The sequence below is a fragment of the Erinaceus europaeus genome, chromosome 9, assembly GCF_950295315.1.
Source record: "Erinaceus europaeus chromosome 9, mEriEur2.1, whole genome shotgun sequence".
Classification (NCBI taxonomy): Eukaryota; Metazoa; Chordata; class Mammalia; order Eulipotyphla; family Erinaceidae; genus Erinaceus; species Erinaceus europaeus.
In genome coordinates this window covers 116,509,103-116,523,126 of record NC_080170.1, presented here as the reverse complement: position 1 = coordinate 116,523,126, position 14,024 = coordinate 116,509,103, and the positions used below count along the sequence as shown (strand labels likewise).

Here is a 14,024-nt window from a genome sequence, read left to right as displayed (position 1 = left end):
TTTCCATTTAACTTTGCCTAGTAAGAATTTAGCCTTAAAGTTACATTCTTAACCTTAAAGTTATTGTTTACCAAACTTTAAACATACACATAAACATGGTCATTAATACACAAAGAGAGAAACCTTTGTTACGAAGACATGTCATTTTAAACACGAATTTAAATCTGTACTGTCTTAGTTGTTGGGGGGGGGGGGGGTTCACCATCCGGAGGTGGCTTCCCGCGCAGCTTCACTTCTAGGAATTGCAGGTTGCAATCTCTGTACAAATCTCTGCGTACTCCAGCTTGTCTGCCTTCAGACTGGACCGGCAGCTGGAAATCTCGTGTGCCCAGTTTCGGCAGGGAGCCCGGGGGTCCAGGAGGTCTGGGATCATTCCAGAATTCATAGCAAGAGGGTGGGCAGGCCAGCATTGTAAAAGGCGCGGGCCAAGGTACCCAGGGGTGGTGGCCATGATAGGCCGCCGTGGCCCTGCCCCATGGCCCTGCCATGTCTGCTGCCCTGCTCGCAGTGGCTGAGCAGCGTGGAGGGATCATGCATCCAGTGCCCTGCACCATGCGGTGGAGAGCCGGCTCCTGTGGGCTGGCCTGCGTGCTGGCATTGGGCTCCTACATGCTGGCATCGGGCTCCAGCGTGTTGGCATCGGGCTCATGCGTGCTGGCATTGGGCTCCTGTGTGGTGGCGTCGGGCTCTTGTGCACTGGCATCAGGCTCCTCTGTGGTGGCATCGGGCTCCTGCGTGGTGTGGGGCTGTGGGGCTGTGGGCGCGGTGCGCAGGGTTGTCTGGGTGCAGCCAGCTGGCTGGCTGTTTAACCAGGTGGAAACAGCAGCTCCACGCCTCGCCTCCCGCCTGCTGGCTATTCCCGCTGGCTGTTCTGAGTTCGCCCGAGTGAGTGGAAACCACAGAGTGGTCCAGAGATAAATGTTGCAGAAACAGCAAAACACTCTCGTGAAGAAGGAGCAGAAGCCTTTGGAGATCTCTTCACAAGCAGAAGAGAAGGCCATAGTGCATAGGTAGCCAAATTGTCTTTACTTATCTGAGAGATGCGCAGGTCAGGTCCACGTGGGCGCCATTTGTTGTTAAAAATTTGGCGGCTCTAGCGGGCCGGGCTGGCTTCACGGGCGGGTAACAGAGATGACCAGATGACATACGGCTGGGCAGGGAAGCTGTATTTCTTTATTCAGGAACAACGATTCATAAACTAAACCAAGCTAATCACCAAACAGAACTCTGCTGTCTCTTTGCGGTGGTGCAAGAACTCTCTCTAACTCTTGCACTCTGCAACTCTGGAACTCTCTAACTCTCCAACTGTGGAACTCTGGAACTCTGGCGGGGTTCCTTGGGGAGGGGCCAAGTGGGCCCGTGAAACTAACTGGACTGATGCAATTTTCTTGGTGGGGGAGGGCTAGAACAAACCAATGTAAAGCATACAACATTTCTCTCTGATTCTGTCCAATAAATAGGTAAAATAAAATATTTTTAAAAGCATTCTTGGGAGTAAGGCGGTAGCTAGAGCAGCGGGTTAAGCACATATGGTTCAAAGCACTAGGACCAGCATAAGGATCCTGGTTTGAGGCCCCGGCTCCCCACCTGTTTATCAAGGTATGCATTATTTATAAGAGAATTTAGGAGTGTTTAGAAAAGCCCTGAAAATGGATCAAGAAAGTTGAGAAAGAATTAAATAATCTGGCAATGAGCCTGCCTATTTTTATAAAACACAATTCTATAATGTTCACTTTCCCATGATCACATAGACTGATCAATCTCATTCAGTCTAATCTATATTGGTCTGATGATCAAAATAGGCATTCCTTCTCCCCCCCCGAGCAACCAGGGCTTTCTAACCAGGCCAAATATAAAAGCCTTTCCTCCTAATTTTCTCTTCCTGACATGAGTGAATAATAACTATCCTCCCACTCCGAACCAGATCTCATTCTATTAGGTATTAAAATCCGTCTGAAAATGTATTACTGCTCCAGCTCTAAGACACCTTTGGGAAAGTGCTGTAAAGTCTGAAAAATCAGAAACCCACCTTTGTTTTGCATGTGAGAGACAGACGAGACAATCATTTACTGTGGGGGGGGAAGGTACGCTCTACTAGGCTGTTACAAAAGCTGTAATTTTATTTTGAAGTTCTCAAGTTTTGTTCTCCTGGTTTATGGTTTTTATGCTAAAATTATGGCTTTGTAATGGGGTGTGAGCCATACTTTATGCACTATCATAATTATAAGCTATTACAGTTCATTCTTTGTATCGGGATGGTTTTATGGACATTTAAATGAAGTTTCTGACAATGAAGCTGTGGCTCTAATAGTACTACATTATGGATACACCTGGTGGTATGCAGTCTCTTGCTTTTCCTATTATAAACCATCAAGGAAAGGAGGGGGTTGAAACCTTTTGCTGCTCACCTCACACTATGCTCCAGCAAGATGAGAAGATTTTTTTCAGTTCACTTGTATTTAAATAACATATCTGCTTTTTGTCTCACCTATGCACAGAGCCATCAAAGAGAAAAATTACCTTGATAATTCCAGATTCCCCCCTGCCCCCCCCAAGGAAGACACCTAAAGATTTGAAATTCTATAATAGAATGAGTCACTCATTCTTTCCTTTTGACATGGCCTTCCAAGCATTGACTTGGTTTTGTTTTCTCTTCCTCATGTGCATTTACATATTAAAAGTGACCAGTTAGCTAAGAGACCTGGGATTGTTTTTTCACAACATTTGTATTTACAGTGCTTTTGGTTTCTACTTAAAGGATATTGGTCACTGTATTATCCCCACCATTGAGCCTTCAGTGTAAGCACATTTCCAGCTGAGGTATTAGATGAGTAGAATCTTGAATAAGGCATAATTAGTAATTTTAAACATTACTTGCGGCAGTCTATAGATGAAAAAGTAATCAAGGTTGTAGTATCTTTAAAGGAATTCCAGTGGCATAGATGAAGAATCACTTCACAGTTTGAAACAGTTTAGATCAGAATACTAAATTTCCACTTTAAATGACCTTCAAGAAAAAAAACAAAAACACAAAAGAAAAACTAAGAAAATTCAGTGGAGGGAAAAAGTACACTAAGAAGACATTGTGACTTTCACACAAAAGCAACACTGTGAGAAAAAGCACTTACTTGGGGCTTCTTTAGCCCTTAACTCAAACCCTATTATGCATAAAAATTACAGTCCATATGGTCTTTGATCAAATTGTTCCACACCACTAGGAAAGTTATTTCTTTCATCAATGTGAACTAAGTATTTTTAAATCATTATTGAACAAATGTAGCTTTCTGGAAAGAAATATTATATATAATGTATTCTTTACAAAGAAGTCAGTGATACCATAAAAACATCCCACCCTTATTTGATTGTAGAATTCATTGGCTTCCCTCTCAAGGACTCCCAGTTCTTGCATATTTTAGCACTTTCATATTGTTGTACAAAGGGTGGAGGGGCTACAGTCTGCGTTCACACAATGCTCTAGAATTCACTAATGAAGATGGAAATGAACTGCAAACATGCCAACAGCCCTCAGTGGATAGGAAAAAAAAAAAAAAAGAATCCTGCCAGATTGATAACTGCCCAGCAACACTCCAACTGCAGACACCTGAACTAACTTTCTTCTACCACATAGAAACTGCCAGTGATGGAGGCTTCCTGTTCCCCCACAGCAAGTAGTGACTGAATTATAATTATCCACATCATACAAATCAATCCATTGCAAAATTTTGGACATTGCAACAACCATTTTGACTGACTTTGTGCTAGAGGAATTATCTGGTTAATTGCTTGGCCATAAGCATTGATGTGGTGTTTGAGATTATACTCACATTAAAGCTCTTTCTGACTATATATAACCCAGGTGAATATCAAGAAAATTACTTATGTATAGTTCTAAGAGAAGATAGAGCACTTCAGATCAATTAGATTTAATATTTCTAGGTAGTTATCCTTGCCAATTATGTTGGTTCATGTGTGCAAAGTACAAGATAAATCCTAGGAATCAAACTGTGCTAGTCAAACTTCAACTTGAATTTCACACCAGCAAAAAATTTGAAGTTAATGCAAAGAAAAGAGATAGGTTTTGTTTGTTTGTTTTGTTTCTGTTTTTGCTTAGGTTTAGATCCTGGCTTAGCTTTAGAATGTATAGACAGAACAAAAGCAAACTACTTGTTATGACTGAAGAAAACAGTAAAGGTTCCAGGAGTATAACAATCCTACTCCGTATCACCAGAAATGTTTTAAGTGAATTAAGAGTGCCAACAAAGCTATCTGATATTAGTTTAAATGGGCTGGAGAGATAGCTCACTGATAGAGAGCATGCCTAGGTTCAAGCCCAGACATGGATTTTACTCCATGGAGTGTCATGGAATTAAAAAAAAAAAAAATGATGCTGCAGTCTCTCTCTCTGTCTCTCTTGCTTTCTTTGAAAATGACAGCAGTGAAATTATGAATGAAAGAAGTTTCAATATCAATATATATATATATAATTGATATATATTTACATAATTTTCATAGGAAATATATACTGCATATATATTACACTATATAAACACTAAATTATAAAATATTAATTCATTTAACCTATAAGAATTAGCTGTGGAAGACATTTTAAAGCCAACAGCATACTTGTAGGTCTGACACTTGGAGATTATGAGGACCTGTTTCAATTGTTTTTCTGAGCTCAGTGTCTTTTTCTTTTTCTTTTTAATTGGGAGAATGAGTTCTTTACACTGTAGTTGCTGGTCCCAGTTCAGGGCACCAGTTGCTGGCTAGCACGTAGGATAGAGGGTGAGGAGAAGGAAAATAATCGAACCAGTGGGGATTAAACCAGTGTGGGCAAAACAATGATTATGTAAATAGACCACAGCACAAGCAATGCAACAGAAGGGGTCTTAGAGGCAGAATTTAGATGCAGACCAACATTTCCCCCTTTCTTTTTAACTAATGGCCATAGTATCAGGAGTATGGAGTGAACAGAAACCTATATCGTATAGGCATTTTCAAAAGAACTGGCACAAGACATGGAGAAACAAATAGGAGAGCAGCAAGAACCAGTGTGATGCCAAGGGGAGGTCTGAGGGGGAGTTTCCTGCCTCAAAGGGCAGAGCCTATCAGGCGAAAGGGTGTTTCCTGCCTCTATGGGCATCTCTTGCTTCTGGGGGTGTATCATGCCTCAAAGGGTGTTTCCTGCCTCTGTGGGCATCTCTTGTCTCTGGGGGAATTTCATGCCTCAAAGGGCATTTCCTGCCTCTGGCGGCAGTACTTAGTAAGGGGGGGGGGGGTTCCCTACCTCTGAGGACAGGACCTGCAGGTTAGGGGAAATGGCCTATAGAGTCCCAAGGCAGCTGGCTGCAAAGTTCATGGACTTCTGTGGTCAGTCTTTTACAGCAGTGTAAAGGGAAGCCTCTGTAAAATTGTGTAAAGTGTCCAGGAGGTGTGCCAGTAAGTCCGATAGAAATGTCAGTCCAAATCAGATGACCACAGAAGAAATGCCAGGGGATGAAATGCTGCATGTCTGTCTCTATGGGGAAGATCAGCCACCAGAATTCCACTTTTTGAGCTCTGAAGTCTGTGAATCTGTTTCTTCAGGTCGTGTCAGGTCATATCATTGGTTTCAGGGAGAGGGGGCTGCTGTATTCGTGCCATCTTGTGGGCGATATCAGAGAACAGGGGTCCAAATGGATTTCCGGGGATTTCATTTGAGCAGATGCTTTTTCATGTGAAGATTTAATAGCTGTAATTCACTTACTTGTCAAATAAAACTTGTAGCAGATTAGAAGTTTACTATAATTGATAACTCCATTATAATTGGAAGTCATTTCTAGTATGATTTTAAGGTTGTTTAAACTCAATAAAAGAATCATGGTTAGAAGCCTCAAGCATGAGAATCATTAACATAACCATTGCTTTATCTACCCCGCCCATACTCATACAGTTTTCAGGATTAAACGTTTCCAAGACGTAAAAAATAAAAAGAGAAAAAAAAAATTGTTGGACTATTTCTGGATGTCTCTAGAAATCATGATTGCATCCAGCATTTTTTTAAGTCAATGTCATACAAAAATTCAGTCATTCAAATAACTCTCTTATGAAACACAACTGAAAGCAGATAGTAAACTTAAGATATTCAGAGAAAATAACGAGGGGGGAATAAAGAGCATCATGAGTCCCCGGAAAGCGTCCTAGTCCATAAAGCTCCCTGAAATTCCATGGTGCTTCTGACAGTTCCTGCGAGATTGCTGCAGGCACCCATTTTTAAAAACGTCTTCCCATCAAAGAAAGAATCGAATCAGGAGGGTAGAACTAACCACGTGTCTCCATTCTTAGGGACTGCCAGGCTACTGGAGAATGCTCTTCAAGTTAGAGTAGTCCTTCTCCATGGGAAACATGCGAGAAGGAGTCCACTAAATCCAAGGAGAAATCTCTGTGCATCTCCCAAGCTCTATGATTAAGGTCACAAGGAACCAATGTTCCTGGTCAGGGAACAAAGTGCGGCCCAGAGCAAAATGTTTGAGAGACAGAGAAATTGTCTCATGAAGAAAGAGTAGAAGCTTTGGGAAACCTCTTCATCAGTAGAAAGGCAGGCCATGACAGATGGGTAGCCAAGCAGCTTTACTTATCTGGTCTTCTTAGGTCTGCTGCTTGTGTGTGGAGCCGAGGTTCATGCCCCACGTTGGTACACCATATGCTGGTCCCTGTTCGGGGTGCCAGTTGCTGGCTAGCTTCTCGGGTGGGTGAGAGATGTCCAGAGATTCATGGCTGAGTGTGATGCAGTTCAATTTTTATTGAGTGGGAATGCAGTGTGATCTAGCTATCTCTAATCACAATCCTGTCTTTATATATCTCCTGAGGTGAAAGTGTCAGGAAGAGGAAGTATGTAGGATAGGGGGTGGGGAAAAGGAAAATGCTCAAACCAGTGGAGATTAAACCAGTGTGGGCAAAACAATGATTATGTAAATAGACCACAGCGCAAGCAATGCAACAGAAGGGGTCTTTGAAGCAGAATTTAGAAGCAAACCAACATATAGTCATTGACACATGAGCACAATTTCATTATACACCAGGACCTCACAATTCTCTTCCACCCCATTCTTCAACCTCCTTCCCTGGAGTCCTTTGCTTTGATGTAATACACAGGCCCAGTCCACGTTTCACTTTGTGTTCTCCCTCCCTGTCCTGATTTATTATATCTCACTTATAAATGAGATAATTTGGTATTTGTTTTTTCCTTTTTGATTTTTTATTACTTAACATAAAGTTTTCTAGTTTCATCCAAGATGACACAAAGGAGATAACTTCATCATTTTTAGCAGCTGAATAGTATTTCGTTGTGTACATATACTGCATATTTTTAGTCATTTATCTGTCATTGGATATCTGGATTGCTTTCAGGTTTAGGCTATCATAAATTCTGCTGCTATGAACACAGGTATGAATAGATCTCTTCTATTAAGTGAGTTTGTTTCCTCTGAGTAAATCCCCAGGAGAGAAACTACTGAGTCATATATAGGTCTATTTCTTGTGTGCTGAGAAATTTCTAGTGTTTTCCACTAAAGTTGCACCAATGTAGAGTCCCACCAGTAGTGTTTAAGTGTCTCTTTTATTTGTTGTTACTGTCCTTTCGAATATGTAACATTCTCATAGGTGTAAGCTAGTATATCATTATTGTCTTTATCTTCATTTCTCTAATATTCAAAGATTTTGATAATATATTCATGTGTCTGTTGGCCCTCTGGATCTCGTCTTTGGTGAAGTTTCTATTCATGTTCTTGCCCCATTTTCTAATGTGATTATTTGGTTGTTGTTGTTTTTTTTTTTGTATTAAGTTTACTTAGCTCTTTACTTATTTTGGCTATTAGTCCTTTATCTTATTTGTATGGTATAAAGATTCCCCACACTGTAGGGTGTCTTTTTAGATGATGGTACCCTTTGCTATGAAGAAGCTTTTTCAATTTGATATAGTCCTTTTAAGGTTTGTTTTGCTTACTTTGCTATTGTATTTGAATCTTTGAATATCTTATTGAAACATAGATCTGGCAATGTTTTTTTCTATGTATTTCATAGTTTCCAGTCTAATGTCCATGTTTTGGATCCACTTGGAGTTGGCATTTGTACATTTGGCATTTGGTGATATATAGCAGGCTAATTTCATTTTTGTGCATGTTCAATACAATTTGCTCACTTCTTGTCAAAGAGACTCTGCTTATTCTTCTAGTTAATAATTTGAACCCCCTTGTCAAAAATCAGTTGTCTAAAAATGTGGGGGCTTAGTTCTTAGATTTCAGTTTTATTCCACTGATCTGTTGTAATGGGATAAAATTCTCCACACAGAAATCACAATTCTCCACACCAAGTAAGGTGGTTGAGTATGAATTTTATTTAAGCCTACTCATGAGAGTCCAACCCAGGGAAAACACACAGGAGCTACACAAGGACTGAACGTCTAATCATAGTAACAAGCATCTATTTATACTTTTTGCAATAAAATAGTTTTGTGGGGTTCTGAGGGTGGCTTGTTTACCTGAAATTTAGTTATGAGGGGTGGGGGTGTTGCTGGATTTGCACCATCTCCTGGCACAAAAAAATCTTCTTTTCCCAGAATTCAAACATCCTACATTACTGAAAGTGGCAATGTTTACAGAAGCAGAAAGTTGGCATTATTCCTACTCTGGGCCAGACAAAATTTTAACCCTATTGTTCTGGTGCTTGATTACCATCCAGGTTGGCCTCTGAGCATTTTTCTTGATTATACCTGTACCCATTTTTCCCTCACACTATGTGTCTATTTTGGTTCCATTACCAAGCAGTTTTGATTACCATGGCTCTGCAATATACTTTAAGGTTAGGAAGTGTAATGCTTCTGCTCTTTTTTTTATCTCTCAAGATTGGTTTGGCAATCCCAGGGACTTTTTGTTTCTAGGTACATATTTGTAACATTTGTCCTGCTCTTCTAAAGAAATTTGGTAGTATCTTGATGAAGATGGCAGTAAATGTGTATATGGCTCCTACTAGGATGGTGATTTTGATGTTAATTCTCCTTATCCAGGAGCATGGGATATCTTTCTATTTCTTTGTGTTTTTCTGGGTTCAGTGTCTTCTAAGCTCCCTGTTCTCCATGTTCTATGTTTATCCACAGAAGATTTGAGAAAATTTTTTCTAAGATGCTGATAAAGAAATATAAGTGAATAGTGTGTTATATCTATACAACAACATGGAGCAATGAAATTATAGAGAATTTCTTTCAAATAAATTCTTGTAATAAAGTTAATTATTAAGATTCAGTACTAGACAATTATAAAATCAGTATAAAAATGTATTATCCAATATTTCAATTTATTTGCTGAGGAGTGTCATACAATACTTAGATTTTTAACAGGTAAGCAGAACTTTTCTTTTTTTTTAATTTCTTTGTTAGGGAATTAATGTTTTAGATTTGACAGTAAATACAATAGTTTGTACATGCATAACATCTCCCAGTTTTCCATATAACAATACAACCACCACTAGGTCCACTATCATCGTTCTTGGAACTATATTCTCCCCACCAACCACCCCAGAATCTTTTACTTTGGTGTAATACGCCAATTCCAATTCAAGTTCCACTTGTGTTTTCTCTTCTGAATTTGTCAACTTCTGCCTGAGAGTGAGATCATCCCATATTCATCCTTCTGTTTCTGACATATATCACTTAACATGAATTTTTCAAGGTCCATCCAAGATTGGCTGAAAACAGTGAAGTCACCATTTTTTATAGCTGAGTAGTATTCAATTGTGTATATATACCACAACTTGCTCAGCCACTCATCTGTTGTTGAACGCCTGGGTTGGTTCCAGGTTTTGGCTATTACAAATTGTGCTGCTAAGAACAGATGTGTACACAGATGTTTTTGGATGGGTGTGTTGGGTTCTGTAGGATATATCCTCAGAAAAGGAATTGCAGGATCATAGGGTAGATCCATTTCTAGCCTTTTGAGAGCTCTCCAGACTGTTCTCCACAGAGATTGAACCAATTGACATTACCACTAGCAATGCAGGAGTGTTCCTTTGACTCCACAACCTCTCCAGTGTTTGTTGCTGTTACCTTTTCTGATGTATGACTTTCTGACAGGAGTGAAGTGGTATCTCATTGTTGTCTTTATTTGCATTTCTCTGACAATCAAACACTTGGAGCATTTTTTAATGTGTTTCTTGGCCTTTTGGATCTCCTCTTTGGTGAATATTCTGTCCATGTCCTCCCTCCATTTTTGAATGGGGTTATTTGTTTTCTTGTTGTTGAGTTTGACAAGCTCTTTATTTATACTGGTTATTAGCCTCTTGTCTAATGTATGGCATGTAAAGATTTTCCATTCTGTGAGTAGTCTCTTGGGTTTGGTAGTAGTTTCTTTTCCTCTAAGTATCTGATAGTTTCTAGTCTAACATCCAAATCCTTGATAACTTGGAATTTGCTTTTGTATTTGGTGAAATACAGTGGTTCAGTTTCATTCTTCTGCATGTTTCAACCCATTTAATCCACACCATTTTTTGAAGAGACTCTGCTTTCCCCAATTAATAGTCTTGGCACCTTTGTCAAAGATTAGATGTCCATAGGTGTGAGGGCTTATTAGTGGGCTCTCAAATCTATTCCACTGGTGAGTGTGTCAATTCATGTTCCAGTAGCAAGCAGTTTTGATGACAGTGGCCCTATAATGCAATTTGAGATCTGGGAGTGTGATGCAACCAGTTCTTTTCTTTCAGCTCAAGATTTTTTTTTGGCAATTCTAGGTATTTTCTGGTTCCATATAAACATATTTAGCATTTTCTCTATTCTCCTAAAAAATGTGGTTGGGATCTTGATGGGGATCGTATTAAATTTGTAGATGGCTCTGGGTAGTACATTCTTTTTGATGATGTTAATTCTTCCAACCCATGAACATGGAATATCTTTCCACTTCTTTGTGTCTTTTTCAATTTCCTTGAGTAGTGACTCATAATTTTCAGTATACAAGTCTTTTACTTCTTTGGTGTGGTTTACTCCTAGATATTTTATTGTTTTTGTTGCTAAAATAAAAGGAATTGATTTTTAGATTTCAACTTCTTCTAACTTAGTATTTTCATAGCGGAATGTCACTGACTTTTGAATGTTAATTTTGTAGCCTGACACCTTACTGTATTGCCTGATGATATTCAAAAGCTTCTTGTTGGATTCCTTATGTTTGTCTATGTATACTATGATGTCATCTGCAAATAGGGAGGGTTTCACTTCTTCTTTTCCAATCTGTATGCCTTAAATTTCTTGCTCCTGTCTGATTGCTATGAAGAACTTCCGGCACTATGTTGAATAGTAATGGTGATAGTGGCCAGCCCTGTCTAGTACCTGATCTGAGTGGAAATGCTTCCAGTTTTTCACCATTGAGTATGATGTTGGCTGTAGGTTTGCTATATATAGACTTCAATATTTTGAGGAATTTTCCATCTATTCTCATTTTTTGTAGTTTTGATGATAAAGGGATGTTGTACTTTGTCAAAGGCTTTCTCTGCATCTATTGATATGACCATGTGGTTTTTGTTCTTGCTTTTGTTGATGTGGTGGATCACGTTGATTGATTTACATATATTAAACCAACTTTGCATGCCTGGGATAAACCCCACTTGGTCATGATGAACAATCGTTTTAATATACTTCTGTATCCAGTTGGCTAGAATTTTGTTCAATATTTTAGCATCTATGTTCATCAGAGATACAGATCTATAGTTTTCTTTTTTGGTTGTGTCCCTGTCTACTTTTGGTATCAAAGTGATATTGGCTTCATAGAAGCTGGCAGGGAGTATTCCAGTGTCTTCATTCTTCTGGAAGACTTTTAAAAGAGGTATTAGTTTTTCTTTGAAGGTTTTGCAGAATTCATTTGTAAAACTAGGACTTTTGGGGAGGGAAGGTTTTTGGTAACTGTTTCAATTTCATTAGCTGTGATGGGCCTGTTCATGTTATCTAGTTCTTCTTTACTTAATTTTGGAAGTTCATAGGTATATAGGAAATTGTCCATTTCTTCCAGGTTCTCTAGCTTGGTGGCATATGATTATCCATAGAAATCTAGCATGATATTTTGAATTTCTGTGGTGTCTGTTATGATATCTACTCTTTCATTTATGATCCAATTTATTTGGGTCTTCTCCCTTTTTTTGTTTTGTGAGTCTGGCTAAATGTTTTTCAATTTTGTTCATTCTTTCAAAGAGCCAAACATTTACTTTCGTTGATGTTTTGTATGGTTTTCTTATTTTCAATGTTATTTATTTCTGCCCTAACTTTAGTGATTTCTGACCTTCTGGTTGCTTTAGGGTTCCTTTGTTTTCCTCTTCTAGATCTTTAAGAAGTGCAATCAGGATGTTTATTTGTGCTTTTTCTTATTTCCTAATGTGTGCTTGTATGGCTATGAACTTCCCTCTCAGTACTCCCTTAGCTGTGTCCCAAATATTTTGATATCTTGTATCTTCATTTTTGTTGAACTCTTGAAATGTTTTGATTGCTTCTTTTATTTCTTCTTTGACCCAGTAGTTGTTAAGGAGTATACTGTTGAGCTTCCACATTTTGGGATTATTACTAATCTTTTGTTGATTGTTAAGTATTAGTTTAGTTCCACTGTGGTCTGAGAAGACGCTTGGGATGATTTCAATGCTCTTGAATTTGTTGATGCTGTCTTTGTGGCCTAACATATGGTCTATCCTTGAGAATTACCCATGTGGACTTAAGTAAAATGTGTATTCCAGTTTCTTAGGATGAATAACTCTGAAAATGTCCAGTAGTTCTAGTTTTCTATCTCCTCATTAGCTCCCACATGTCTTTATTGATTTTCTGCCTGGGTGATCTGTCAAGTTCAGAGAGTGAGGTGTTGCTGTTAATATATTGCTGTAGTTCTTTCAGTACATTTTTTATGTATATAGATGGCTTCTCATTGGGTTTATAGATGTTAATAATTGGTAAGTTCTCTTGATTGAGTGATCCTCTGAGCATTAAGCAGTATCCATCCCTATTCTTTTTAATTTTATTTATTTTATACTCTATCATGTCAGATATGAGAATAGCTGTTCCTGCCATTTTTTTGTGGGCCACTGACTTGTATGATAGTTTTCTATCCTTTCATTTTGAGTCTGTGTTTGTCTTGTTGTGTTAGGTGGGTTTCCTGTGGACAGCATATTGTTGGATTGTGTTTTCTGATCCATCCTCCTAGTCTGTGACTTTTAACAGGTGAATTCAGGCCATTGACTTTTATTGATATCAACGATTGAAAATATTTTAACTCCATTCTTATATAGAGTTTTAGAATGTTCTGATATATGGCATATTCATGGTGGTCTGACTGTTTATAGGAGACCCTTCAGAACTTTTTTCAGGGCAGGTTTTTGATAGTTGATTCTTTCAACTGTTACTTGTCTTAGAATGTTTTTATGCCTCCATCTAGTCTGAATGACAGTCTAGAAGGATACACTATTCTTGGCTGAAAGCCTTTCTCATTGAGGACTCGATAGATATCTTGCCATTCATTCTCTTCTGGCCTGTAATGTTTGTGTGGAGAAATCTGCTGCTAATCTTATGGGTTTTCCTATGTAGGTGACTCTTTGTTTTTCTGTTGTAGCCTTCAGGATCCTTTCTTTATCCTTATTCCTTTCCATTCTAAATATGATGTGTCTTGGTGTCTTTAAGTCTGGGTTAATTCTCTTTGGGGCCCTCTGGGCTCTTGAACCTTTATGTCTTTGATGTTGTCTAGACTATAGAAGTCCTCAACTATTATGTCCTCAAGAATGCTTTTCTTCCCTTTCCTCTCTTTCTTCCTCTGGTAGGCCAATATTGCATATATTATTTCTTTTGAAGTCATCCCATAGATCTCTGTTGTCGTTTTCAGTATCTCTTAATCTCTTTTTGAGATCTCTTACTTCGTTTTTAGTTGTCTCTTATTTGTTCTCAATCTTGCTAATTCTGTCTTCAGCCTCATTGATTCTATTCTCTCTGCTCTCTACTGTTTTCTGGAGTTCATCTATTTTGTTACCCTGTTCTG

General features: G+C 38.8%; 1 protein-coding gene across 5 annotated transcripts in view; it reads left to right on the top strand.

Annotated features, from left to right (window-relative positions):
• Window positions 1-14,024, top strand: part of GRIK1 (glutamate ionotropic receptor kainate type subunit 1) — a 519,153-nt gene that overhangs the window by 268,470 nt on the left and 236,659 nt on the right. The window lies entirely within an intron of this gene.